Genomic DNA, 5,753 nt, shown 5'->3' with positions numbered 1-5,753 from the left:
TGGTTTCCTGATTTGGAACTAAGGTTGAATATTTTGAAAAGTGTTTAGGAATGTGAGATCTAAAGTCTGAAAATCTTTCAATACACACAAAAAAACACTGGTCATTGTGAAATACATTTCTGAGTCATTGCCACTTAAATTATCCCATACAGACATTTCCTTAAAGGCCTGAGCAAATACTAGGGCCTTTATCTGTTATCCTTCTTCTCATTCTCCATCTCAGATATTAAACTAATTATGTCTAAAGGCAACAATAATCAACTCTGCAAAGGTCATTTTACTGGTTAATCTGGTACTTTCTAGAATGAGAGTGATAAATTTTTTATATAAGCTTCATTGACAAACCTGTTAACAACAGCTAAAAGTTCTCATATGACCCTGTAGTACCCAACTTGGACAATTTCATCCTCAGCAGAATTTACGCTGACATGCCTATGTAAAGCTTACATTATTTCTCCTGACATCTACAAAACAGGGTCATCACGTTTAGTTTAGCCACCCACTCTCATTTTTTTTTTTTGACAAAAGAAAAAACTAAAAGCTGATAATAGCATACATGCCTCCTATATACCTGGGAAAGACCCAATAAGACTGAAAAACTCCTACAATCTCTCATTTTTAAGATAATTGTGTGTGTATTCTTTTTTTTTTGTACAGATAATCTGAATTATTATTCACTTCCTAAGGAATCCACTTCTTTTTTTTTTTTTTTTAAAGATTTATTTATTTATTTCTACAAGCACAGTCAGAAGCGCGGGAGGGTGAGAGAATTCACCAGAGCCAGAGCGGGAAACAGAACAGAACAGGCAGACCGACGAAGTACACTGCTGAGGGGAGCAGCGGGCGGCAGGAGATGTCTGCATGCCATTTGGGACCGTTGCCCAGAGGCCGGGGATTGAACTGGCGCTGCAGAGGCTGCAGGCAGCTTCACAACCCAAGGCTCAACTGCTGCACCACTGGGGAGGCCCAGGAATCCACTTTTGAATACCAACACTAACAGCATACCCCAAATTACTCATTCATTCAATAAATCTTCTTTAACTTCTTTCTACTTCATTCATTCAATGAGTATTTATTAATGACATCCAATATTACTACTTAGTATTGTAGACCCTGTGCTAAGCCCTAGAGATTTAGCAATGAATAGGATCCCTGAGACCACGATACTTGCTTTTATTCTTCTCATTAAGCACACAGTCCCTAACAAGAACTTTGATCTTTTCTATCTTTCCATGGGTTTCTTCCTCATTCAGTCTGCTCAGTAGCAATCTCTTTAAAGTTGCCTTCCCTATTTATATACTTCATCTACATGCTCCATTTTTGTCTGTTCTTATACTGTTTTAATTTTTATTTATTCACTGGTTTAGTTATTGAAACTTTGTGGCATTTCTTTTCTGTTTTCCACTAGCAGAATGTTAAGTTTAAGAGTGCACAGTTTGTTGGGTTTAACCCTAGAGCTAGAATAATGCTTGAAAAATCATAGGAGATTAAAACATTTGTGAAATGAATAAAAATGAATATATTACCTTCATCTATGAAACTCACATTTTAGCGAGGAGAGAAAGGCAAGTAAATAATTACAAATGGAGGATATTTTAGAGAGTACTCTGAAAGGCTTTTGGGAGGAGTAATTAAAGAGTTTCTATGGATGGTGAGGTTCTCAATACTTATGAGAAGGAGGTAGTTTGTGAGACTTCTAGAGAAAGAGAACATTAAAGACAAAGTCCCATAGGATTGTGAAAGAGACTAGCACTATTGGAGAGTAAAGAAAAAAAAAAAAGAGTGGGGAAAAGAAGTGTGAGTTGCAACTGCAGAGATGAAAAGGGGACAGTTTGTGTGTAATCTCATGGGGCACATTAAGGAGCTAAAAATTTATACATATAAACATTGGAGGCATCAATTACAAGAGTTAACCACTCTGCTTAGAAAACAAACTGTGGGGGAGGGAATTCAGGAAAACTAGATATTGCCATAGAAAAGGTAAACGCTGATGGTGGCCTGGATTAGAGTAATTACCATGGAAATGAAGAGAAGTGGGAGATGTAATTTTGAAGTGGGGCTTCAGGAGTTGCTGGTAGATTAGAGATGGAGATTTGAAGATTGAGGGTGATCTTCCATGACGATTCCTGGGGTTTTGATTTATATCTGTTTTGCAGAAGGTGATACCATTTACTGTCATTAACTGTCTGGAATCTGCATTAGCTGGTAATTTTATGGATTTATAATGCTGCCCATTTTACTGTGGGATTATTTTACTTTGTGGCCATTTAGAATTTAAATCTATTTCAATTGTTATTGCTAACCCTCAAAAAACTGAGTCACTTGTTGATTCAGGAATGTTGCTTTTCTTCTTATTTCTGAGGCCTAATTTTGGTTAAGATAAATGTGAAGCCTAGAAATGACAATAGGCTTACATATTTTTTGGCTATTTTTTTCCTTTGGCATGGCATAATGCTGGATAGAGGATGTTGAAGCTACTGACCAAAATTGATATTTGGAATTATTAATTGGCTTTTATTTCTCATCTTCTCAAAATCAAGCGTAACTATTAATGTTCTAGTTTTAATTCACATTGTTTTCTGAAAACTGGAGCATTATGCAGAGAATTCTATTATAATTAATAATACAGCTATACAATTTAAAATAATTATTTAAAGAGAGTCTTTAAATCTTATACTGGTTTCATCCTTTTTAAAATGAAGAGATAGTTTTTCACTAAGTTCAGTTTTAAGGATCTCTTTGGCTCTAGAATAAACAGGATTATCTGGAACCGTTTGTGGCTTTTCATCCGTTTGTTTAATAGCTGCTATAGCAGACTGTGTTTTTTGTTGCCCTCTTCATCTAAAAATAATATTATAATAAATCTCTCTTGAGACTATCTTGAGATTTACAAAGGATGATTCTATTTCTCCATGTGATTGGCATTATTTGTTTTCTTCATAAAAGTGTTGCTCAATAATAAGAGGCTGTTCTAATGACAATTTAATGATAGATCCTCCAATGACAGTTTATATTGTCAAATTATTCATTTTAACATTACCCACATCCCTTAGCTCGTTTGCAATGAGTACTTAGTTTTCTTTTGGATAGTGTGTGTGAATTTTTCATCCCTTTCCTCATCTCTCTGTAAGGAAATCTTGGAGGCTAATTAGTTCATCGATCATAATTTCATTTTGGGGAGTAGTAATTCAATTCTACTCTTTCTGGTAAAGGAAGTATTTTATCATTTCTTTCTTTTGAAGTGAATTCACATACAATGCTTCCATGGCTAGATCAAATGTCATGGTATTTCCTACCTAAAAGGGCATTGTTTCTGAGGCTATTGGGTTGCAGCTAAAGGTAAATTGATTATTTCAGAACCAACTTTGATAAGTTATCTTTGTGGAAGGAAGATGTCACCTGAATGATTCTTTCATTTTTGAAAATGCGTATGACATTTACTACAATATGACAAGTGTAAATAGGTGATCTTAGGCTATGTCTCAAAACCTAGTTATAGGACTGCTAGAACTGAAATGATTATACCTCTACTGGAGACTTTTGACAGATCTATGTCTCACACAAGTTCTCTGCTCCCAGACATGGGTCACTGGGCTTCTTGTCTCAGAAATGCAGCAGCTGGCACCATGGGAAGGTGAAGAGTTTCCCTAAAGTTTATTCCACCAACCACGACCACCTCACAGATCTTCCTGGGCTACAAGGCTGGCATGACCTAAACTGTTCAGTAGGTGAGTAGACCAGGATCCAAGATGAACAAGAATGAAGTTGTGGAGAATGTGACCATTGTGGAGATACTGCCCATGATAGTGGTGGGCATCATGGGCTACTTGGAAGCCCCTGAGTCCTCTCTGCCTTTAAGACCATCTTTGCTGAACATATCAGTAATGAGTGCAAAAGAGGCTCTGAGAAGAACTGGAATAAATCTAAGAAGAAGGCTTTTACCAAATATTGCAAGAGGTGGCAGGATGAAGACAGCACAAAACAGCTGGATAAGGACTTCAGCAGTATGAAAAAGTACTGTTACATCATCCATGGCATCGACCACTCCCACCTGTGCCTGCTGCCTTGACACCAGAAGACACACCTTATGGTGATCCGGGTATTTGGAGGTATGGTGGCTGAAAAGTTGGACTGGGACCATGAGCGACTGGAATAGCAGGTCCCCATGAACCAAGTGTTTGGGCAGAATGAGATGACTGATGTCATTGGGGTGACCAAGGGACAAGGCTACAAAGGGGTCTCCAGCCCCAGGCGCATCAAGAAACTGCCCCGCAAGACCCACTGAGGACTGCACAAGGTGACCTGTCTGGCAGTTGGCAACCTGCCCCAATGGGTTTCTTTGTGGCAGGAGCTGGGCAGAAGGCTACCATCACCACACTGAGATCAACAAGATCTGCAAGATTAGCCAGGGCTACCTCATCAAGGATTGCAAACTGATCAAGACCAACTCTTCCTCCAATTACAATGTCTGACAAGAGTATCAACCCTCTGGGAGGTTTTGTCCACTACAATGGAGTGACTGGTGACTTTGTCATGTTGAAGGACTGTGTGGTGGGGAGAAGCGAGTGCTCGCCCTCCACAAGGACATCCCCTCCAACTTTGGCAATGGCCACTTCCAGACTATGGAGGAGAAGAAATCCTTCATGGTACCACTTAAGAAAGACCAGATTGCAAAGGAAGGAGCTTAATGTCAGCAACAGACTGTACAGCTGGTAGGATCTTAATAAAATAATATTTTTCAGTGGGGGGGATAAAAGATTATATCTGAAAATTCTAGTTGAGCCAATTAGTAGTTGGATAACATGAAGAGAGCAAATGATTACCCTGTTGTCATAGATTATAGCTGATTTTTCATAATGAAATGTTAAGAGAATAAGTCTTATATTTAGACTAGAAGCCCATTTTGAATATTTTGATTAGATATACAAATTTCAAAATTTATACTTTTAAAGTATAAAATAGCAGTAAATGTAGATGAAATAATCATGGTCTTATTTATATTAATCAAAAGACCTAAAGATAACTGTAAATTTAATCTCTGTCTGTGTTTATTGGAAGCATTTACCGGTATAGTTAGCTCAGATCACCTCACTAACCACATTTTGTTGAATTTGTTTAGGATGAAGACAGACAAAATGTCATATAAAAAACATACCAATAAAGCAGAGATAAAGATAACTATGAAGATAAGAAATGGAACAAAATGGTACTGTTCAGCTGTTCTCAGGAAATCCAGGCAGCCTTCCAGACTGTGGGTCCATGACTGAAATAGTCAGAAATATGTAATTGAACCCTAAATAAGAATGTTCTGCAGGACTGGACTTCTTGCATTTCCTTCCCTGACTTACACACTCATTGTTCTTACTCTGACTCACTTTTTTCTACTTCTTCTATGCCATCATTTGGATTAAAAGATTTACGCAAATTAAAACCCACTTTCCATTAGGGAGAGCAGAGTAGTCCTAACTCACATGATCCCACTGGTAAAGCAGCAAAGCAAAGCAAGCAGAACTGAAAGTGTGTTCCCCTTGAAAGGTTAAGTCGCTCCCAGAAGTTGCAACCAAAGTTGATGGTAAGGTTGAAATTGAAGCCAGTATTCTCATATTTAAGTCCTCCATCACTATAGCTGAGCAAATGCATTCATATTAAATTATCTCTAAGAATCTAGGAGCAAGTTTTTTAAACTGATTAATGGATGCAAGAAGTGGTGTGGCAAATTAAAGTAAAATAGGAGTACAAGAGAGATGTACATA

General features: G+C 37.6%; 1 pseudogene across 1 annotated transcript; it reads left to right on the top strand.

Annotated features, from left to right (window-relative positions):
• Nucleotides 1–3,551: 3,551 nt before the first annotated feature.
• LOC311174624 (large ribosomal subunit protein uL3-like) lies at nt 3,552–4,688 on the top strand (annotated as a pseudogene). The gene has a single exon. The product of its transcript is annotated as a large ribosomal subunit protein uL3-like (transcript).
• Nucleotides 4,689–5,753: the final 1,065 nt, after the last annotated feature.

Source organism: Talpa europaea (assembly GCF_964194135.1).
Source record: "Talpa europaea genome assembly, chromosome: 7".
Taxonomy (NCBI): Eukaryota; Metazoa; Chordata; class Mammalia; order Eulipotyphla; family Talpidae; genus Talpa; species Talpa europaea.
Note: the sequence above shows the minus strand (reverse complement) of the source record. Positions and strands in the feature narration are given on the sequence as shown.